The following is a 25430-nucleotide window of genomic DNA, read 5'->3' as shown; positions in this document are numbered from 1 at the left end:
ACATGACCTAGCTCCTAGTTGGTCTACTCCTTGGTTTTACAAAGTAAATCATTATAAGACACAAATGTTCATAACAGCTTTATTTGTAATAATCCCAAACTGAAAACAGCCTAAATGTCCATCCGCAGGTAAATGGATAAAAAAATTGTGGTTTATCCACACAATGCAAAAGTTCTCAGCACTAGCCAGGTGTGGTGGCTCATGCACATAATCTTAGTCCTTACAAGTTTGCTAAAGCAGGAGGATAGCCTGTGAGTCCGAGATCAGTCCAGGGTATGCACTGAATACCAAGACAATCTGAACTGCAGAGTGAGCTCCTGTCTCAAAAGTAAATTATTGCTCTACTCAACAAATTGAGATTTCAGATGGATCCCAAACTCATTATGCCGAATGAAAGAAATACAACAAAAAGAAATACATCCCCTGTGACTCCATTTGTGTGAAATTCTTGAACTTGTAAACTAACATAAAGTGACAGAATCATGGCTGGCAAGAAGGTTGAGTGGGTAAAGGCACATGTACCAAACCTGAAGACCTGAGTGCAGCCATCAGGACTCACGCGGTTGAAGGAGAGAATTGTCTCCTGCAAGTTGTTCTCTGACTTCACACATGTGCCATGGGAATGCGCACACACATGCTCACGCACACACAAATAAATAAATGTAATAAAAATTAAAACAAAGAAGATACATGATAAGAAGTCAGATGAGAAGCCAGTGATCCTGGCATAGGGAGAAATGATTTACAAAGAGGCTGGAGGATAGTTTAGGGAGAGAGAAATGATTCATAGTGGTAACGGTTCCCTGGATGTCTACATTTGTCAAAACTGGTAAAACTGTGCACTTCAAGTGCATATCATTTGTTACACTTTCATTCTGCCTCAATGAAAGTGAAAACTGAATTAACAACACTTCTTCATCCACTTGCCCCAACTTCAAGTCAATGCAGTAGATGACTGACTTTGTTTCCCACTCGGATGTATCTCATACAATCCATACTGCTGGGCAGAATTCCAAACTGTAATCATACTAGACTGAGAAATAATAAAATGTTTAAAAAATGTGGAAAAACTGGAATCATTAATTAACACAGAAACCACAAGAAATGGTTATGAATAAGGATCTGAAATTTGAACAAAGTTTGAATCCCAGTTTTGAAAAGGCCCTGCTTGAAACTAACATTCCTTTATTTCAGCTTCCTTACCTATAAAACAATAACAGCAACAGCATTAATAATAGTACTTACCCAATTTTTTTGGACATTCAGTAAGAATGCATGAAAAAGGACTGGGGACATGACTCAGCATTTAAGAGCACCTGCTGCTCTTGAAGGGAACCCAGGTTCAGTTCCCAGCACCCACATGACAGCTAACAACCAGACCTAACTCTAATTCTAGGGGATCTAATGCTTTCTTCTGACTTCTATGGGAATTACACTCAGGGTGCACTTACATACATGTAAGCAAAATACTCAAACACATAAAATAAAAATAAATAAATGCACCTAGGCTTAGTTTGGTTCCTTATTAATTAAAACATGTAAGACCCAATGGCTTCAAAATCTCTCCTTCTTTGACAGAATGAAAGAATAACAGAATTACCCAGGTAAGTCTACATCACTAGTTCAAGGGCATCCTAAAAAACAATCCTTGTTTATATCTTATTCAAATTTGCATAATTAACAGATGTGTTTTCATGGGGATTTTATCACATTAAAACTATAACCAAGTTTTCTGTCCCTACCCACATCCTTTTCTTGTTTAGAAGCTGTATCAAAATCCTTTTATGAAGTTCACAGATGTAAATACTGAATATGGAGAGTCATCCAAGAAGTCTGTTAACTATTTGCCTTTTTATGGATTAAACTATCTATGTCTTTCCTCTCAACTATGTAGTCATCTATTCCAATGTGAAACTACTTCCATCTGGTACACAGTTGTGACTCAATAAATGTTAATACCTTTATTTCCGTAGTTTGGAATTTAATTCTATTAACATAGTTGAAGTGCACATTATAACATAGAAACCACAGGGGACTGTTGCATTCATAGAGAGATTTCACATGGGACTCATGAGGCTTGGGCTGAAATATAAATATAAGTGTAGCAGATACTTCTTTTTAAACATTACAGTTGCTTCTGATCCTAAGTAGATAGCAACAGCAGTCTATTTTTATCATCCCAAAGTAGAGTAGATGCTCACTTCATTAACTGTAAAGAGACAGGGGTGTTGAGAGATGGCTTAGCTGGTAAAGGCACTTGCCAGCCTAAGCTGGGTGTCCTGAATTCAATCCCTAGGACCCACATGTTAGAAGGAGAGAACCAACTCCCATAAGCTGTTCTCTGACCTCCACATACATGAGGTGGCACTTGTGCACCCACCCACATAATAAATGAGTGTAATAGAAAATTTAAGACTGGAGAGTTGTCTCAGTGATTAAGAGCACTTGCTGCCCTTGCCAGGGATAGGAGCTTGGTTCCCAAGCACCCATGTGGAGCAGCTTAAAACCATCTATAACTCATGCTCCAAGGGATATGACTCTCTCTTCTGGCCTCGTGGGCACCCACACATGTGCCCATTGGGTATACACACACACACACACACACACACACACACACACACACATACTAAAATAAAATTTTTAAATAAAAAATTTTAAAGAGACATGTGCCTAAATAAATAGGTGCCCACTATATGTGAACTATTATGCTGAAACATTCCTGTAGAATTTCTGTAAGTTCTCATAGGTTTGTAAATTTCTCTATCCTCTGAGTACATAGTTGTTGGTTTTTTTTTTTTTTAATTAGAGACTTCTGAGTACATAGTTGTTGGTTTTTTTTTTTTTAATTAGAGACTAAAATCACCCATGTTTCAGAGATCTTGATTCTAGGGAATTTGGATGGACACAGGAATCTATATTTTAAAATGTCTCCCCATGAAATCCTTGGGTAGCCAAGTTTGGGACCCAGTTATCCAGAGTACCTAATAAGGCATCCAAATTTTCATTAGAAATCCGTACAGAGATCCAATGTAGGCAGCTTGAAATACTCTGATAGTCACTGTATTTATATTTTAACCAAGAAATTTATCTGTTTTAAGCCACAAATATCCTTGAGATAGAATTTCCATAATAGGAAAATGTTAGCTGAGGAATTTTGAAGAAAATGAAACAAAGCATATTTTTTCCAAAGACAGACTTCCGGATCATACAGCAAACCTACATGGTGTAAGTGTATTCAGACACAGACACAAGCATCAGATGAGGTCAAGAAGGTAGCCAAATGGCACATTCACAGCACTATGGCCATGATTACTTTATTGAGTACATTTGTTGTTCCTCCCCACCTCTCTCTAGCCTCATCTCTAGGTTTAGGACAGTCTATGTTTCTAGGTCACTTCTCAAGGTACTGTACATAACACCCTGCTATGTTATATCTATTCTTCCACAGACTCTTCCTAAGGACCATACATTTGTTAAGTATCTAATGGATCTCTATTGGAATAATGTTGAGGCCTTAAGTGATTCAAATGCCACTAAAAACCTGTGATGATAAGACAGCATCAAATTTATAAACAAAAGAAGTCAAAGTCTTGAACTCAGAAATTCACATACAAACTCTCAAATAGAAACTGCTAAGAAAAACAACATAAGACAGAAAGTAAGAAAATGATGACGATTTGACCTGCTTCTGTAGACTGAATACATCCTGCGAAGCTCATGTTTTGGAAACTTAATCCTTAATGGATCAATGTTGAGAGGAGGAGCCTCATTAGAGCTCATTAGATAATGAGGGCTTTGCTCTCATGAATGGATGAATGCCACTATCATGGGCATGGGCTAGTTATCAATGAGCAGGAATAGGCTTATTAAAGAAGTGAACTGGCCTCCTCTAGCTTGCTCTCTTGTGCTCTGTTTCCTATTTACCTTCAATCGTGGGCTCATGGGAGAAGCAAGTATCTTCATCACAAACAACTGACTAGGGGTTCTTCTGCTCTATCTGGAAAGAAATTATGAGTAGTCAAAAGGAAGCTTCCTTAACATTGGCAGCCCTGAGTTCCAGAGGCTCACAAACTGGGGTTCCAGATCCAGAGGTGTAAGGATCTGAGCTTCCAAAGCTCTACATGCTTAAACTAGAGGCTTATTGATCTGAGCTTAGAATGCTAAGCAGCTCTTGAGCTTAGTGTTCTGACTCTCTACTCTTCAACCCTTGGCAGCTCTTAGGTAACTCTCGTGATGACTGGAGCATGCTGCCCTTTTGTATCTTCAACAGCCTCTCATCTTCTGTCAGCTTAGCTGCTCTGGTATCTCTTGTTTCTGTTGTCATTTACAGTCTCAGCCTCTTGTAGAGTCTACCCTTGGTCACTCTCTGGAACCCTTCAGCTGTCTCCTAATGTTACGTCTCTGAGCTTTGGGTACTGGGGCTCTTAGACCTCAGTGGCTCTCTGGAACGCTCCTTGAAGCCACATGCAGCTAGAAGGACTGGAAATCCTAGAGTATTACCTGTTCATTGTACAGCCCATCAAGCTTGTTTTAACTGTGGCAAAGACCACAAACAGACAAAGAAACCATTTGGGGAAATCTTTTATCTGGCCCTCATGTTACTTCACCATGGGTAGTGCCCAGGAGAGAAATTTCCCAGAATAACTTAGCAAGACTGAAAAACAGCCTGCTTTGCAGCTAGAAAAGAAGTTTGGCACATCTGTGTTCAGCCTGCAATTCCACCAATGACAGCATGGCTTCCAGTTCCATCAATCACAGGCCTCAGGTAAGAAACAACCACAGACTTTGTCTGCATAAGGACCTATCACAAGCCTCAAGTAGCTTTCTGCTGAGTCACTGGGGAGCTGCTCCTTAACTCCCCAACTTTATTCAAAACTATTGTTACTTGTTGAGAACACCTGTGGGTGAGGTGATCTGTAGGTCATAAAAGCTTGTCCAGGTAGAAGTGGTCTTCCAGGCAGTGGTACCTACGGGTGTAGTTGACTGGAGCAAGGCCTCTGAAAGCAGAAGTTTGTGGTTTGGGCAACACTGTGATTACAGTGGTCCTCGAAGCTAGAGAGGAGCTTCCTAAGAAGGGCTGTAAAATGGTCAAAACAGCCAGACTGTGATGACTGTCTCTGTTGCCAAAAGAGGGGCTTTTTGGCCAACAATTCCTTGCTCAAGGTAATCAGAGACACAGAAAGAGCTGAAAGCTGTCGATTAAAATGTTTAATTGGCCTGGCCCCAGATAGCTTAGCTTATTTGAAGTAAACCTAAATATTAAAGGGTGCTCACTATTAATAGTGCTTAACCTGTAGTCAAATAGCCTTAGGGAAAGCCCAGTCCCTCTAATCAGTCTCACCTTGGCCTTGAACTTCCCAGACACCAGAGGGCAAGAAATAAATCTCTGTTCTTTATGCATTACTCAGTTTCAGGTGTTCTGTTATAGCAATACACATCAGACTAAGACATCTTTGGAGCTTGGGCTAACAATATACACATACAGCTGCAGACCAAAGTTGATACCTTTAAGTGAATACTAGAACTAGTGAATCTTTTGAGTGTAGTTTCCAGTCTTTTTATTCTCCACATTTTGACAATATGCCATTATGTCTAACATTTACTCTAAATATTTTATAATGAAATACGAATGTAATGACCATCCAAGTAACCAGAGTCTAGATTCGATCATTGTTGACATTTTGCCTTCCTTGATCTAATATTGATTTTTGAATGATTTGATATTGATAAATTCTTGAACAATTTCCAAGAAAGGCTGCAGAGATCATGACATTTCATTACTAAGTATTTTACTTCTTTTCCCTTAAGAATAAACTTTTCACTATTGCAAGGAAATGGAACCAACCCAGTGGCCCATCAATTATATATATATATAATTTCAGCTCTTAAGAAAAAATGAAATTGCCAGGCATGGTGGTACATGCCTTTAATCACAGCTCTCAGGAGGCAGAGACAGGCGGATCTCTGTGAGATCGAGGCCAGGCTGGTCTACATAGTAAGCTTCAAGTCAGCTGGAGCTACAGGGAGACCCTGTCTCAAAAAAGCAAAGAAAAAACAGCAAAGGAAGGAAAATTGAAATCATAAAGTTTACAGGAAAACAGATGGACTTAGAATGCACAATATTAAGTGAGGTCACCCAATTTCAAAAAGAAAAAAAATGCATATTCTCCCTCATATACAGATTCTAGCTTATAAGGTATACGTGTGTATATGCAGACAAATGTACATGTGGGTATAGTGTAACATTTAGAAGGAGAACAAGACAGGGTAATAAAAAAAACCAAAAGGCATACTAATGAGTATACTTCATGCAAGACCTTAAATATTCTCTCAAGATACCTCCCATTTTCAATGCAAAATACATCCTTAAATGGTCAGTGTTTACATGTGATTCCATGAGGGGCTATTAGCTTACTGAGAAATCTAAATTTTAAATTATCTTTTTCATTGTTTGAATATTTCTGCAGGTTGTAGTTCTTTGTAAATACTATTAAACTTAGTGTATTTTATCCTTTGAACAAAAACCTTAGTTATTCAAATAAAACAGTGTGAAGATGGTTAGCAGTATGTTTACAGTCATCATAATTTTTAAATTTCTGAGAATTCCTAGGAATATTGACTTACTATTGTCCCTGAACCTCAAAGAGTAGTATGCCAGGAATTTGGAAGCTCTGAGACAGCGGACTTTTTCTTCACAGTTATAATTTTCTAAAATGTGTCATTGGTATAGATAAACATACTTTGTTTCTATAAAAGATAGGCATTTGTACATAACCACAATACTATTATAATAACAAAGAAAATTGACAAAAATAATTCTCAAGTGTCACCTAATTTCCAATTTTTATTGAAGTTCCCCAATAGTTTCCACAATGTCTATTCCCTAGAGTTTTATTTTGACGACTTTCATGCAGAAAAGTTTATAGAATTCTTTTAGTACACATTTATATACCCACTACACAGATGATACCATTAATTTTTTTACATGTGTTATACCAGTCCATTTGTGTTTGTTATCCATGAATCCATTTTATTTTTTACATATTTCAATGTAAAAATGCATCACCACCGTTTCCCTTTAATATTTTGCAAGCAGCTCATTAAGTAAAGTTTTTATTTACTTATAATTTTGATGTAAAATAGAATGCACAAATTTTAGGCTCCATTTTCTGATGTTTTAAATATATTTATATAACCTAAGCCCACATCATGAAACAGAATGCTACCAAGATGTTTCCCCATGACATTCCCTGTCAATTCCCTTTCACATTCCCCATCTTCAGAAATAGAGGTAAGCATTATTCTGACTTTTTTATCCTAGGTTAATTTTGCCCATTCTAGATTGGCATAAATAGAACTCTATTATATATACTCTGAGCTCTGTCACTCAAAAAAAAAAAAAAAAAAAAAAACCAGTTGGCTAACATCCACATAGTAACAGACGATTTGTTCCTTTTTATTGCTGAGAAATCTTCTGTTATAAAGACAGAGCAATTTACTCTTTCATTCCCTGATAATGAATAACTGAATTGTTCATATGTTTTAGCTACTTTAAATCTTGAATGTCCCCTTAGACTCATGTGTTAGGAGTTTGGCCCTGGGTTGGTAATATTAGAAGGTGGTTTTAAGAAGTGGAGCTACATGGGAAATCCTTAGGACTTGAAGGGTGGTGTCTTGGTCTCCTCATGGAGTGCTGCCTGACCTCAAGCCCAAAGCACAAGGACAGATCAATCAGTCCTGGACTGGAACTGCCAAAACTGTAAGCCAAAGTTAAAATCTCCCTCTGTAAAGTAATTATTGTATTTATTATAGTGATGAGAACTATAAAACTATGCTATCTTCTAAGAAAACTTCTTTACATTTTCAATTTTTCTTGGATAAATACTTAAAAGAGAAATGACTATGCCCTAGGTAGGTAATATAAGAAACTTCAGGGGCTGGAGAGACAGCTGAGTAGTTAAGAGCACTGGCTGCTCTTGCAGAGGACCTGAATTTGAATCCCAGCACCTACATGGCAGCTTAGCAACTGTATGTAACGTATGTAACTCCAGTTCCAGAGGACCACTGCCCTCTTCTGACCTCTGTGAGCACTGCATGAGCACTGTGTGACACAGGTGCACTTACATGCACGCAGACAATACACCCATACACATAAAATAAAAATAATATTTTTTTAAAAAAGAAACCTGACATTTCGCAGAATGAATGAACCATTTACAGTTCCACCAACAGTGAACAAGATTACTAAGTGTTGTGTTTCATTTTTATTCTTGCTTTTTTTTACTAAGTGTTGTGTTTCATTTTTATTCTTGCTCTTTTTAAACTCTTTCCTTATACTTATTTGGTACTGACTCAAATCCTCTTTTATTAGTTTCTTAAATTATATCCTCAGCTATTATGCTTAGACTTTTAAAAAAATCTAAAGATTAAGTTGTAATTTGTCCTACAAGCATCACTTTAGATATTCCTTACAAATTTTGATAGCATATGCTTTAAAATATAATTTGTTTTGTAACTTATTTAATGCATAAATTATGTAGAATATTTAATTTCTAAAGTGTTGAAAGTTTCCTAAATACCCTATTAATATTGATTTACAGATAAATGCCATCGTGGGAGAATATTATCTACTTAATTTCAATCTTTATTAATTCTTGGCATATGAGGCTATAATAGACATGGTTTGTTCTGGTGGTTACATGCCATGTATACTTGAAGAGGATCTTATTGCTCAGTAGTAGGACATAATATTTCATAAATATCAGCTATGTCACAATGGTTGGTAGGCTTATCTAGGCCCTATATCTTTTCCAGTTATTTTACCTTGGTTTTTCTATCAGTTGTTGTAAGAAGGGTTTCTAATTTGCAGCCTTGACTTTAGAATCAACTGCCTCTCTTAGGTCAATTTCTACTCCATGTACTATAAAGTTCTAAAACATTTTTTATAACATTTTATCTTCAAAAATGATTACAATCTATTATTCTTGCATGAATGTTGAACTTGAGCAAGCTGTCATACCTACCTAATGTTCTATGCTCTACCCTGATGTCTTAGCTACTTTTATGTAACTGTGACCACAATATCTGACAGAAACAACTTAAGGGAGGCAATATTTGCTTAGGCTCCTGCTTTCAGTCCATCACAGTGAGAAAGGAAGATCAGTTCTCTGCAGTACGTGTATGGGGCAGAAGCTTTTTATGTCACCATGAACCAAGAAGCAGAGAGGGCATGAGAGGAACCAGAGACACATTATAACCTGCAAATTGCCCTCCCCCTACCAGCAACCTTCTTTAGGCAGCTGCTAAAGGTTCCACAGCATCCTCAAAATATTGCTATCAGCTGGGAGACAAACATTCAAAACATGAGCCTACGGGGAAACATTTTGGATTCCAGCCGGACTCCTACACCTAAAGAACAAGTCAGATAAATAATAAGGAAACAATCAGGAACATCAAGAATAAAAGACCCTCTGCAAAGTAATTGACCTATTATTATGAAAACTTTGGTCAGAGAAGCTTCTTTTTTGCAGTGGGTATTCGTTAATACAGTGATTCATAACTGGTCAAAGTGCTGAGAATGAGTGATTGTGAGTGAGTAAGCAGCCATAGATGAGACATCGATGCCAATCTTCTCCATCCCAAGGATTCTGGGAACATTGTAGAAGAGGGTACAGAAAGAATGTAGGAGCTGGAGGGTGGGGAGGAGTGCTGTGAAATGCTGTTTTCCAGATATGATATGACTGTTGCAGACAAGAACTCACATCATGTGTGGTTACCTGCACAAGATCAAGCTAATTAAAATTCCATCATGGGGCACCCTAGGCTCTAGACCAGCTGAGGAACTATTGTCAGTTGATGACTGCTGGGAGAGGAATAGTCATTTTTCTTTGGGGTTGTGGCCACTGGTAGGTTGCCCATGTCCCAGTGGATGACCTCACAACCATGTGCTATGAAGAGTACTAACTGAACTCAGTGGGTTGTATTAAAAAGAAAGAAGGGAAGAAGGGAGGGAGGGACAGAGGGAGGGAAGAAAGAAGGAAGGAAGGACATGAAGTTGGGAGGAAGAAGTCTTGGGGGTTAAGGGAATTTAGAGGGGAAGAGCAAGGAGTAGATATGATCAAGATATGATATACATACATGAATTTTTCAAAGAATAAAGGAAAATGTCAGTGTTTGCCTTACAAAACTTAAGGTTATATCAATATATATGCAGTGCTGTTTTTTTCGAAAGAGGTGATTATTTTTGTGTACACAGTTAAGACCTGAGACTTAAAGCCGGAGAGATAATGCAATGATTAAAAACGCTTGCTGCTCTTGCAGATGATTGGGGTTCAGTTCACAGGACCTACATGGTGGCTAACAACCATCTGTACTCCAGTTCCAGGGGATCTGGTGCCCTCTTCTGGCCTCCCTGGGCACTGCATACATGTGGTGCACATATACATAAAATAATAATAAATTTTAAGAAAAAGATTTGGGAGACACAGCAATACAAATGTTCCACATTCATATTAGGGAGTTCACTATTAGAGATGGAATGCAGCTGGATTATGTAGTCCTGCGTGTAGGAAGAGGAAATGACTCACTGACAGCAAGAAGATCAACCAGATTTCAGAAAGGTCCTGTGGTTCTTGTCCTGTTGGAGTCCCTCCGGCCATATCTACAGTATCACAGTGTGCCAGAATTTTGTGTCGAAGTCCAGGGAGTAAAGAAAAAGGATTCTCATTGTACTCATTCAAGCTACAATTCTGTCTTCACTAAAAGCCAGAAACCACCTTGAAAATAAAGTTGTTCACAGGAGTTGCTTCTGCTTTGATTTTGATCATGAGTACTGTGCTGAGCTGTCCACATTCCCCACTTCAGGAGTGAAGGATTGGCTCCCTATCTCCTAGAAAGTTTATTGAATGAGCACTCTCTGCTAATTAGTTCAACTAACAGTCATCTCAACTAAAGTCTCAGTCCCTTCCTAGGGAAACTATTCATTTTCTGGTCAACCTGGATGAAGACTTTGCCCCCTCAATCCAATTGCACACAATTCTAAAGGCCCATGCCAACCCTTAAACGTCCGGTGACATGGTTGATCCCTTCTTTAATGGAAACATTGCCAGTTTTCCCTCAGCTGTGGCCTCCTTGATCTGTTCCTTACATGCTTGCTGACCTTAAGACTACTTCCTGGTGCCCTTCCTGTGATCTGATCTCCATCTCAGGCTCATCTACATGAATAATCCACCCTACAACAAGGCTGTGTGGCCAGTTACCTTTGGAGTACTCACCATGCTCTGTATTTCTATAGAAATCAAATTCATTCATATTTGCAGGAGGAGAAATTAAGGCACAAAGTTTCTTTTATGTTCTTGAAATAACCCAAGGTGCTAACATTTGGCAAAGGCAGTGTGCCAAGGCATGTAAATATGCTGCCAAGTTTTCATCTATGTACAAAATTTATTTTTGCTACAACAGAGTAAAACATAATATTCCAGCCATATGTGCCAGATGGAATACTGAAATTCATGGGTTTGTGGGGTCGGGTACAGCACAGGTAGTGACAAATTAGCATGCACAGCAGTCAAAGAAAGGTAGTAAGTATGTTTATTGGAATTGTGAGCTACTTACCCAATGAGTATACAAGAGAAAATGGGCCGGACAGTAAATGTGCTTGAATGCCACCATGCTGAAGGGCAGCAGCCACTACTGCAACAACTGTAGGTTGCTTAAGGGACACCGTGGACCATGGCGTTACAATAGGAATAGAGACTTTAATATCTTCACTATTCCGTTTGTTTGATTTGCTGTAAAAATGTCAAAACCTTGCATTGAATACAAAAAAACCGAGAGATCCTCAGCTGGGGATTAGAACTCAGGAAATCTGGAGTGGTTGTGAATCCTATTGCCCAGTTACATTAAAATAAAGACTAGACAGAATTTTTAATGTCCCAAATTAAGGGCTGGAGAGATGGCTCAGTGGTTAAGAGCACTTGCTGCTCTTACAGAGGACCAGGTTTCAGTGTCCAGCACTTAACATTGCCATTCACAACTACCTAGAACTCCAGTCCCAGGAGAATCTGATGCCCTCTTCTGGCATCTGTAGATACTGCATGCATCTGGTGCACTTTCGGAGTAGATTACCCATATACACGTAAATAAAAATAAATAAAATCTTTAAAATATCTGTTTGAGAAATCTGTGCTGTTTTCTAATAAAATAAAGGATATTAATAATTGAGTCATGCCAAACACATGATCAGAAAGTAAGGGGAATACTTGCATAAAGTGAATGAAAAGTGTGATATATCACATTAACAATGCATACAGGTTTTCTCTATTTTCTTTTCTCTACAAGACTGGGGAACAGAGGAACTTTCACTGTCAAGTACATTCCTCCAGCAAAGCCTATCAGCTGTTAAGCACAAAGCCTTCTTTGTGTTCCTGAGAGCAAAGTATTGAAAAGTCCAAAGGAACCACTGGGTCAGACAGGTGCTTGGTTCATCCAAAGCTTCAGCAAGGTTCAATTTTCAAGACTTTCGTGACTGGGGCTCCAGAGTCAAATATTAACTGCAGAATTTTATAACTCCTGCGCCAGTCTGAAACTGTTCTATATGCACTACAACAGAAAATCTGTTCTCCAACATCAAGATTGGTTGCAGTAATGATCCCAAATTCAAGACATAACCACACAGTCCGTTACTGTATGCAAGAGAGTGAAAAGTCACAAAACTCACTCATGGGGCTTTCTTTTATAAGAAATTCTTAAAAACAAAAAGAATAATTTTAACATGAAGCCAAAAGTTTAGGAGCAGCATTGTAATCCAGGTTTCCTTATCAGCAGTACCACCTGGTAATTCTCCTAACAGGCTTGTAATTTTTATTAAAGAAACTGGCAACTGTGACTTTGCTCAGAGGGAAATGTAACTCAGCAGCCAACAAGAACTCAAAATCTCTGGGGTTTGTCACTGGCTATTAGAATCAGAGCCTTCTCTAAATTTAGAACGGCAAATCATAATAAACAGTCAGCTGGTTACAAAGCTTCCTCAAATTCATCCAGGGGTGCAGTCAGCAACACGTTGGATTTAAAGGTCGGCAGCATTCATGTTTCAGAGCCTCATCCTTGTCCGACACTGCTAAAGAAAACACCATGGATAAGGCTTTGCTTGGAGATGGAGTGCAGATGTGTTTGGTGCATTTCTGAGCTTCCTCTTCTAATGTGCACAGCATAGTTTATGGATTTGTCGCATGTGCACATGTCAACTTGTGGCTCCAATGGATTGACTTCACTTCATCCAACATGTTGCTAAATCTCTGAGGAAACTCGCGGTGTCATACAACAAGCTGACACAGCACTACCCTGATTCAGGTTCCGTATTTTGCACTCACAATGCTAATTATTGCAGCATTGTTTGTGGGATTTCGGATAATGTTATTTAATTGGAAGAAAATGGCAAAGCATTCTTCTGTTGCCCCTGATTCCAGTTCAGACCTCATCCTTCCTATCCAGGGAGCCCTGGAGGTCTTCTGATCCCAGTTCAACCCAGAAGTTGGCATTTCCATTCTTTCTGTGTTGCTAATATGGATCCGATCTCCTCATGTCTTCCCAGGTCTCTTTTATACCAAAGTATCCTTGCTTGATTATGCTCTTGCCACTTAAGACACCTCCATAGGTAGGCATCCTCTGGCTAGAAGATAAAACACAGAAAAATTATGGCTTTGTGGAAAATACAAAGACATTTTAAATCATAATGTTACCTGAATGAATGAATCATCACGTACAGCCTTGTCCTCACATTCATAAGTTCCAAACTTCAGTTGGTATGTTGGAAAGAAACCCATGTTAACTAAGTCTCCAAGAGTCATGCAGGGGCCCAAATTGCCAGCATGTTAATTTTTATTGAAGCATATCTAGTAGACAAGTCCTAATCCTCCTTTTGGCTGAGTTGTGGATCTCTCCCCCGGATGCACTTAAGTGAACAGTCATTGTATAATCCAGATTCTTTGTAGCTCAGGGAGAGTTAATTGTTTGGCCTTTGGGGACCTTAGCTGATGTGTAGCTGTGTTGAACAGGCCTGTCTATCTCACTGTAGGTACGTGCCACAGACACAGGGGGCTCTCACTCTCTGAACACCACTTCCCTGGGCTTCTCCTTTCTACATTCTAGGTTGGTCAGCTGTTTTCTCTTTTCTGTTTATTTTTGAGTTCTGGTGATTGCACCCAGGACCTTACTCATGCTAAACTGCTAGGCACATACTCTACCACTAAACTACACCCACAGTCCCACCCACAGCCCCCTGACAAGCTCTTTTCTGTTCACACAAAATAGTGAATGAGGTTCCCATGTTCTATTCATGCCAACTCCCTGAGATTTCATCTCCCTTGGAATTCTGGGAGTTTCTCAACACTTCCATGACTCACTGATGGACCCAACTGGTTCTTTTTTTTTTTTTACTCTCCCACCAACTGAACACATTCTATGTATGTCCAATGGAAGGACAGTTTTATTTCCCCTTTCATTGAGATCTCTTCATTTTGACTAGTGCATCTGAAGCCTTCATAACATTATAGCACAAAGCATTCTTACATGTTCGTGGGGATGCTGATGTCAACAGCCCTACTGCACTATTCACCTGCTGCCGGTATGAAGAAGAGCACAAACAGTTATATAGAGGACAAAGGACTCGATAATCAACCACTGTGTTGCTAGTTTACATATTTACTACACTCTACTTTTCCTTTGTGAAGGGCAAGCAAGCAGTTTATTGGGAAGAAACAACTCTCTGTAGCTGGGAGGGGATGCAAATATCAGTTGTGTACTATACTATCAGTATACTATACACTTTGATCTCTAAAATGTACTTCTACTTATTTCTTTTTAAAGTTTACTGGACTGATACTAAAGCTCAGTGGTAGAACCCTTGCGTAGCATGTTCAAGGTCCTAAGTTCAATCTCCAGTGCTAAAAATATTACTACTACTATCACTACTACTAATAATAATAAGTACCGTAAAACAGTGTGCTGTGCTTCTCCTGCAGCAATCACCTCATGTTTTCCAAAGTATACTCTGATGTTCAACAACGACCAAACTGCTCAATGATGCCTGTCTCAAAATGTGTCCCCACTCTAAAGTGACATATAACTTGATTTACAAATGAAAGTGATATATGAGCACCTTACATGGTAGTAAAAACATACAAATGCACTTTGACTTACAAATCAAAGTGATTTATGAGCACCTTACATGGTAGTAAAAACATACAAATGCATAATTTGTAAATACTTCATAACACAAAGTTTTAAATTTTAGGGTTGGAGAGATGGCTTCAGCAGTTAAGAACACTGGCTGCTCTTACAGAGGATTCAAGTTTGATTCCCAGAACTCACATGGCAGCTAACAACTGTATATAACTCCAGTTCCAGGGGAATCCAATGCCCTCTTCTGACCTCTCCCAGCATGGCACAACCCAGTTGCACTTACATGCATGCAGGCAATACACTCATACACACAAAATAAAAATAATAAATAGAAAAATATTTTTTTAATTTTTTAAAAATTGAATTTTAATTCAATCACAAAATGAGGTACAGGTTCAGTGAGAGATCCTGCCTCAAAGAAATAGGGTAGAGTGTGAAAGAAAAAGACACTTGACACCCTCCCCTGGTCTCAGTATGTGTACCCTTATATACATGTGTGTATACAACACACACACACACACATACACACACACACACATCACCCATACACTCACAGACAAAATACTAGACAAATAAATATAAAATACCAAATCTGACAAAAGGACTTCACAACACGAAATTTGGCTGCCTTCTTCCCCATCCACTGTCTTTCCATCAATGCTATTCATTTTCTACTTCCTCAAAGCCAGCTCCTCCTACCTCAAGGTGATTACACATATGGTTCCTACATAGCTCCCTACATTAAGGATTCTCCAGAAAAAGATAATCTATGCATGGTTAGCATGAATGTAAGAGCTAGCAAGCTCAAAATTTATAGAGCAGGGGACTGGTAATCTACAATAGTTGAATTTGCAATCTTGAAGTCAAGAGCTAGAAATTGAGGTAGAATATCTATGTTGTAGTCACTGAGAAAATTCAAATTCTTTTCCTTTCTGATTTTGTGAAAGATTTCAGTCTTTGTTCTAAAGGCTTTTCCTTGATTGGATGAAATCCAACTACATAGAAGGTAATCCACTTTACTTGAAGTCGACTGACTTAAAAGTTAAAATAATATTTTAAAAGAACTTTCTTATAGCAATGTCTAGATTGGTGTTTGATCAGAGTAATAAAGTTGGCACATAAAACTCAGTTTGCCCTTATTTCTGTTTCCCTGCTACCAGCAGCCATCTCCCTATCCATACATACTTCAGCAGGAATTAACACCATTCCTTACAAACCTCAGCCCTTCAGAGAAGATCTCACCTTACATTACATGGACACCTTTACATCCCTCTAGACATTGCCTCCTAGCACTTCTCATAACCAGAGATTCATAAGTATGTAGGAGCTTAACTTGTGGACTGGGGATATAGCTTAGTGGTACATTGCTTGCATTGCATGCATGAGGCCCTAAGTTTAATCACCAATTTAAAAAATAGTGACTGGGTTTTTCTACCATCACTTTCCCTCTTAAAATATAAGCCCCTGGGGCTGGAGAAATGGCTCTGTGAATAAGAGCACTAAGTGCTCTTGTAGAAGACCTGGATTTGATTCCTGGCACCCATGTAGCAGCTAACAACTATCCATAGCTCCAGTTCCAGGGGAACATGACATGGGTACACTTACATATGTGCAAGCATAACACTCATATACATAAAACAAAAATAAATCAATCAAAAAAAGTTTAAAAACCCTGTCAAACTATTTTCATTACCTGTTCTTAGCCTTCTTCTCATAGATTTTTTGGTACAGTTTTATTGACTAAATAGAGGATATGAAAAACCTAGTATAAAAGAAATGGATAACTTTCTAGATATGTACAACCTACCAAAATTAAATCAAAATGACATAAATGGTCTAAGCAGACTCTTAGCAACCAATGAGATAGATATAGTAATTAAAAATCTCCCAACTAAAAAGAGCCAAGGATGAGATGGATATAATGCAGAGTTCCACAAAACTTCAAAGAAGAACTAATACCAATACTCCTCAAATTATTCTGTAAAGTAAAAATGAAGGAGCACTCTCAAAATCCTTCTGTGAAGCCAGGATTATTATTCTAATACCAAACAAGGCAAAGACCCAACAAGAAAAGAAAATTACAGACCAATATCTCCAATGACCATAGATGAAAAATTCTCAATAAAATACTAACAAACTGAATGCAAGAATATATCAAAAAGATTAATCACTGTGATCAAGTTGGCTTCATCCCAGAGATGCAGGGATAATTTAACATACATAAATCAATGTAATCCATCACATTGTTGCGGGTTCTCCTCAGGCCAGCTGTGAAGACCCTGACCTGGATCAGGTCCCCTGCCGATTAGGGGGGCAAAAGGTGTGGAGTCAACACACAGACACTGGGAGTCAGGTAGAAGCAAGCACTAGGCAAGGTGCTGCAGGTTAGTTTAATGCAGGAGGGGGCAGGCCTTATATTTCCCTTTTCTCCACCCCCAAGTCCTTTTAGTCAGTGTGTCATTTTCTGATTGGTCGGTGCCATGCAATCTGTCAGCAGTCACTGGGCTAGCAAGCAGGGTATGGAGGCGTGGGGTCCTTTTGGCGGGCTATTTGTGGACCAAGAAGTGAAGTGAATTCTAGCTGAATCCCAGGGTTCTGAGTCCGCACCATCTTTGGAGGCCTCCTGCTACATCACATAAACAGATTCAAGGAAAAAAAAACTATATAATCATCTCATTAGATGCATAAAACACCTTTGACAAAGCACAACGTTCATTCATGATAAAAGTCATAGAGAACCTAGGCATACAGTGTCATATAGCAACATAATAAAGACAATATACCACAAGCCTACAGGCAGCATCATACTAAATGGAGAAAAACTCAAGGCATTCCCCTTCAGTCTCTCCAGTCCTGTTCAATATAGTACTTGAAGTCTTATAGGACAAATGAAGGTGATAAAAGGGGATACAAGTTGGAAAGGAAGAGGTCAAACTGTCTTTATTTGCAGATGATATAATTCTATACATAAGAGGTTCTAAAGACTCCACCAAAAAACTCCTAGAGATGATAAATACAATCAGCAAAGAAACAGAATATAAGTTAACACCCCCAAATCATCAGCCTTCCTACAACAACAAACACACCAAGAAATAAATTTAGGAAACGATCCCATCCACGATAGCCTCAAAATCAAAAAATGTTTTGGAATAAATCTAACAAAGGAAGTAAAAGACCTGTACAATAAAAACTTTAAGACACTGAAAAAAGAAATTGAAGGAGACACCAGAAGATGGAAAGACCTCCTATGCTCATGGATCAGTAAAACTAATATTGTGAAAATGTCCATCCTACCAAAAGCAATCTCAAATTCAGTAATGTCCATTGAAATTCCAATACAATTCTTCACAGAAATTGAAAAGTTAATCTTAATTTTCATATGAACACACACAAGGATAAGCCACTATAATCCTAAACAATAAAAGAGCTGCTGGAGGCATTACCATCCCTGGTCTCAAATTATACTACAGAGCTATAGTAATAAAAACAGCATTGTACTGGCATAAACACAGACACATTGATCAGATTTAAATCCATACATTTACAGTCACTTGATTTTTGACAAAGGAGCAAAAAAATATACACTGGAGAAAAGATAGCGTGTTCAACACATGTCACTGTTCTAACTGCATAGTGGCATGTAGAAGAATGAAACTAGATCTCTATCACTCACCATGTAGAAAACTCAACTCAAAATGGATCGAGGACCTTGGCACATGATACCCTAAATCAGATAGATGAAAAATTAGGGAATATGCTGAAACTTATTGGCACAGGAAAGGTCTTTCTGAACAGGACTCTATAGCACAAGCATTAGGTAACAATTGGCAATTGGAACCACATGAAATGAAAAAAAACTTCTGTACATCAAAAGACACCATCATTTGAGTAAAGAGATAACATACAGAATGGGAAAAACACCAGCTATACCTCTGACAGAGGGTTAGTAACTAGAATATACAAAGAACTTGAAAAACTAAGTATCATAAAAACCAAACAACCCAATTAAAAAGTGGGGCAAGGAACTGAATAGGGAGGTCTCTAAAGACGAAATACAAATGGATGAAATACTTTTTTAAAATGTTCAACATCTTTAGTCATCATGGAAATGAAGATTAAAACCACTTTGAGATTTCATCTTACTCTCAGAATGTTACAAATGTTACAAGGATGTGGAGAAAGGGGAACTCTCATCCACTGCTGGTGGGAGTACAAACTGGTGAAGCCACTGTGGAAACCAATGTGGACATTCCTCAAAAATCTTGAAATTGATCCTCCATATGATCCAGCCATAGCACTCTTGGGCATATCCCCCAAAGACTCTAGGCCCTTCTGAAAAAATACCTGTTCATCCATGTTCATTGTACCCTTTTCATAATAGCCAGAAATTGGAAACAACCTAGATGTCCATCAACTGATGAATGGACAATGAAAATGTGGTATATGTACAAGAGTGTTATGCAACTCCTTATAAAAACAAAATTATTGACTAGATTCTGGTAGACGAATCTACACTGAAGTACATCTGGATACAAATGCTTTACTGGATGAGACTTAGCATGCATGGCAGAATACATGAGGTCTGGTGGGGGTTGGGGGCATGGATGGGGGAGGGAGACTGAATTTGATTATGAACTGTTGTATAAAATTACGAAGGCTCAATAAAAATATTTAAAAATAAAATTTAAAAATTATGAAATTTGCAGGTAAATGGATGGAAATGGAAACAAAATCCCAAGTGAGGTAACCCAGACTCAGAAAGACAGGCATCACATGTTCTCTGTCATAACTAGATGTAAGCTTTGAAATCTTAGATATGCGTGTTTCAATTTGAAAATTCAGAGAGGTCAAGAAACTAATAAATGTCCATAGGTGGTGGGGGGAGGCTCCTTGAAAGGGGTGGTAGAATGCAGTGATATGAAGGTAGAAAGGGGACATTGGACTAAGAAGGGTTAAACAAGGTGGAGAATGGGAGGGCAGGGCAGAGAAGGGAATATAAGGAGGGAAATTTCCCACTATAGAAACTTCTTAAAGTATATACATATACATTATAAAAAGATATTTTAAAATAGTTATCCTATATCAGGGGCACATTGCACCTTCTAGACATCATAGGCTAAAGAAAAAAAAAACTCAATGCCAAGAATGGACTCCCTTTCCAGAAGCCATTGACCATGGGTCTCATATACCCTCAAATAATACAGGTAATTGTCCCTCCTCTTGGTTACCCACCAGAACTGGACAGAAAACCTTATTGCTGAAGACACTATATATATGAGCTATAGAACAACCAAGGAGAAATTAAGCTGGTGCTGAATTCAGAGCCTCATCTATAGTGGAAGGTGCTATGCAAGCTACTGGAAGGAAAAAATAATCATCATCCTTACCCAGCTGTGAATCCTATGAACTACTATAACAACTGGCCTGGATATGCCCTCTGGTGCAATAATGGCACAAATATTATGGGAGTAACCAACCACTCTGTAATTGGATTTAAGGTCCATTTCCTAAGATGAAGACCATACCTGACATTGATATCAGGCTTAGGAACCTGAGGCTAAACAGGTCACAGAGCACAGGGGAGAACTTAATCCTAGTTTTCTACTAGTTGTATTAAACTGACTCTTAATGATTTATTATTATACCCATAGATTAATGCATCTCTCAACTCTCACCAGAGAATGGTGATTAACACAGAAACCCACAACTGGAAAACCTGCAGAGAACACAAGGCTGCAGAGTGCTTATCTCTCAATAAGACACCTATATCAAACTTCTGGCCCTAAGACAGGGATCATTGCAGAAGAGGGGCTAAAAGATTGTAAGAGTCAGAGATGGTGGATGTTCCCAAGGAAACAGACTTTTCCAGACAGTTGGCCAGTCATTCATATAAACTCACAGCATGCACAAGACTGTGCAAGCTGAAACCAGAAAAAAATCCCAGCATAGATATGAGGAAGTAGATAAGAGCTCCAACTCCACCTAAGGAAATTGGGGTAACAGATGGCTGCTGGGAGGGGTAGAGACAATCTCTTTCAAGGGTGTGACTCTTGGTAGGTTAACTAGGCTCCAGTGGATGAACCCACCCTGAAGGACGTTTGAAGACACAAATTAGACTCTATAGGCCTTATTATAGTATATAATTAAGTACATCAAATTGGGTAGGGAACAAACATAACTGGTTCTGTCCCCTTCCTTCTTTCTGGTTTGAATATAGTCAGGTTGCATGAACCTATGATAGCCATCTTGAGACCATGAGAAGACGAGCCTGCAAACAAAGACATTATGAAAGCATCAGAAGAAGTTCATCCTGGTCAAACAGCTGAACCCATACTACACTTGCTGTTAATTGGGAAAATACATAAATAAAGCTATATGTGTTTTAAATTTTTTAAAATAAACCCATAAGTAAAACTATTTTCATTAACCATTCCTAACCCACTCCTCATGGATTTAGGGTACAGTTTTATTGACTAAATAAATAGAGGACATAAAAAAGACTAGTATAAAAGTTTATGATCACAGAACATTTATGGGTTTCCAAAGTCAGTGGAAGTCTTTGCTAGTTCCTCCACTTTATCATAATGTCCCAAAGAGCATTGTATAAAAATTTTTCTAAAAGTTTCAAACAAAGTGCCTCATGTTCTTAACCTGACAGGCAAATATTCTCCAGCTTTTCTTTTTCCTTTTCTTCTATTCCACAGGTAAAGGTAAGAAGGGTCATTGGGTTATCGAGAACTTCATTCCAAAGGTGAATAGATATCACTGGGGTCAGAGAGCAGAGATTTGGTGATAGACTGAAGTTTTCAAGAAAACATCTTCATGAGGATAGAGAATGTTATTACCCCAGAAATCATCTAAATGCAGTTTTCATGGATAATAGATTTGTTAGGCATGTTTGGAATATTCTTCATCTTAAATAGCTATAAATAATTGCAGGATTCATGAATTACTATATATTAGCAGGTGAACAGACACACTGCAGTCAAATTAATTCATTAATCCTTTTTAGAAATCTGGCCTTTTAGGTTGAGACCTCACAAATAGGATTAATAGATCCATAGGAATGAATTTTTAAGATTTAATAAGGTGACTTTCTAACAAAAATGCTGCTGTTTTTTTTTGTTGTTACTATTTATTTTAATGAAGCAAAACACATAAGAAAGCAAACAGACATATCATATAGTCAGCAGACTATTTTATTCCTTGAAAATTCCATGCATATATACGATGCATTTTAATCATACTTTTCCTCACTTCCTCCTTCCACTCCCACCACCCCAGGACTCCCCAACATCTCCCTCCCAACTTTATGTCTTTTTTTAATTATCAGAAAGCTTTTTTCCATTTTAATGTCTTGCACAAACCCTCAACTTATCCTTGACTTTCTCAAGACAAGCTCTCACAGCTCTCTGTTTTCTAGTGTGTTTTGTCGGGCTTGTCCCTGTTAGGTAATGGGAAGGTAAGACATAAGTCTGTGCAATATATTGCATACTTTTTTGTGATGGTTGATTATATTTGAAGGAGTACATATGAAGATTTGTTTTAAATAATAAAATAGTTAATAAATACTTTAATAGCCACTGGAAAACAAAAATAAGCCACATACATTTGAAGCAATAAACCAAACCAAATAGATGTACAGACATAGATGCTTAGATGATTTAATACAACTGGGGTACGGCAGGGGAAATAACCACTGATCACATGGTGGCACACGCCTGTAGTCCCAGCACTTGGGAGGCAGAGGCAGGCAGATTTCTGTGAATTCAAGGCCAGCCTGGTCTACATAGTGAGTTCCAGGACAACTGGGGCTACAGGGAGACCCTGCTCTTCAAAAAGACTAAATAAATAAATAAATAAATAAATAAATAAATAAATAAATAACCCACAGTAATTGATGAAACTGTTCTTCATTGTGTATACAGATTGATTTCTAAACTCAAGAATATTTAAGTCAATGGAACTAGAAATGACAGCTTTGGATGAGGGGTTTGAAGAAAATGAGCAATCAAATCCAAGGGAATTTTTAGATCAGGATGTCCGAAGATATGAATGTATAGAAGATAGGGGGGAAAGGAAGGAGGGGAGTATTTAAATGAGGGCTAATGAACACCAGCCAGAAGGAGCAGAACGCTCTGTCACAGTCAATGGTAGTGTGAATAAAAAATCATTTTCTCTGTCTTATTACTTTTTGATTCTGAAAAAAAATAGCTCTGAGTAGCCACAACTTAGGACCATGGTGAACCAATTTTTAAAATGAGTTCTGCCAGCATCTGTGGAGCACAGGTTGCAGCCTGGGGAAGAGGGATGTGGTCTAGAGAAACAAATATTTACCAGTAAATTACTTGTGCTCATTTTCAAGGGCAATTACATATTTTATGCATGCTTTCAAGGGATTCGGATTATCTCCATTTGATATATGATGGTGATGAACTGTATCTAAAGATTTACCCAAGGGATTTCTAAACTCACAAATGTCAAGTGCACAGCCATTTTAAAGAAATGGTTCATCCTGGAGAGGATGTATGGTATAGTGAGACTGAGTCCTCCTTCCAGAGCCTTCTGAACAATAAACTATGATGGTCTAATGCAAACCAGAAATTCACAAGCACAGGCTTTGTGAGTTTCTACACGCTCCCCACACCCTCCATTCCCAGCTGGAAAGCCAGCATTTCAAAACCAGAGTGGATAGTTCCAGTTGGAAAAGGCTTCACTCTGAACAGCAAGAGAAAAGGGGATTCAGGGCAGTCAATTATATCACAAAGACAATTAAAGGAATTAGACAAGGCAATGTGGAAGAAAAGCAATTGATATTTAAACCCCCCTTTCCCAGATATGAAGCTCAGATTTCTTTCATTAAATTTTGGATTTAAAAGAAGAGTAATCAGCAAAGCACAGTCAGAGCTAAAACTTGAATTTGGTTTTCTAGGGTTTGCTCCTAGTGAGCCATTGAAATACCGGAGATGACGGGTATTGTTTCTTTTTCCATAGAATCATCAAGCTAGACAGGCTGCTTGCTTTTTCAACACAAAAATCAAAATTTATTTCCCCAAAGGATAACAGATACTTTTTCAGTCATTGGTATGTGGGTAAGAACTATACTTTAGGTACTTTGAGTATGTATCCTTGCAGAATGTATGCATATTTAATTACAGTGGCTAACACTGCCTGCTCACCACATGGCAGGCATATGTTTCTTATATATTTCTAAGCTTCCCATCTACCATGAGGGTAGTACTCATATTATTTATATCTCCATTTTTTAAAAATGAGACACTGAAACAACTTTGCCAAGGACAGGCATTTGATAGTATCACAAACAGCTGGTTGCAGGTCCTTTTGCTTTGCTCAGATGGAAGTCACAAATAAGCAAGGCCGGCTTCTTCAAAGTGTCAGAATTAGACCCTGAGAACCTGAGGCTTATAGCTCCAAGCTTTCAAAGCTAGAGAAGTATTGTTCTAGATATTTAGGGCATGCCAGCCTCTGGGCCTTCAAACCTGGGAGCTGGTATTGCAGCCCCTAAGGTTTAGGTGTTGAGACTCATTTGTTTTTTAAATATTCTATTTATTTACTTATTATTTTTATTTTATATGTGTGTTATGTCTGCATTATGTAAGTGCACCCATGTCTTGCAATGCCCACAGAGGTCAGAAGAGGATGTCAGATCCCCTGGAACCTGGAGTTACAGATGGTTGTTAGCCACCTTGTGGCTGCTGGGACTCAAACTTTGGTCCTCTACAAGTACAGTCAGTGCTCTTAACTACTGAGCAATCTCTCCAGCCCCAAGACCCTTGGCTCCTAGCAGCGGTTAGTGTTATGGTTCCTGGGCTTTGTATATCAGGATCCTCAGCTCTTTACTCTCAGCAGTTCTCTAGAACTCTCCCAGTGACTGGGGCTCTGCCTCTGGCCTTAGACACCGCTTGTCTTTCATAGTTGTACCTCTACCATGCCTCTATTTCTACAGTCCATACTCCACAGTCTCTGCTTTCAGCCAACTTCTGGCATTTTTTAACAGCTTCCTAGCTCCTGACTAAGTCAAAGGCTTATCGTCCAGGACTCAGAGGCATTTGTAAATTCAGGAGTCACTTTCTAGCTGTTACTTCTGAGTGATAGAGCTAGGAGCACCGGGTTCCATCTGCTCTTAGTGTCGCTGGGTCAGCCCACTCCACCTGTGTCAAAGACCACAAATACACAATAAGAGACCATTCTAGAGAAGGTTTTACTGGGCTTAATATTCCAACGCTGGA

This window comes from Nannospalax galili, unplaced genomic scaffold (assembly GCF_000622305.1).
Source record: "Nannospalax galili isolate Female #2095 unplaced genomic scaffold, S.galili_v1.0 scaffold88, whole genome shotgun sequence".
Lineage (NCBI taxonomy): Eukaryota > Metazoa > Chordata > Mammalia > Rodentia > Spalacidae > Nannospalax > Nannospalax galili.
Note: the sequence above shows the minus strand (reverse complement) of the source record.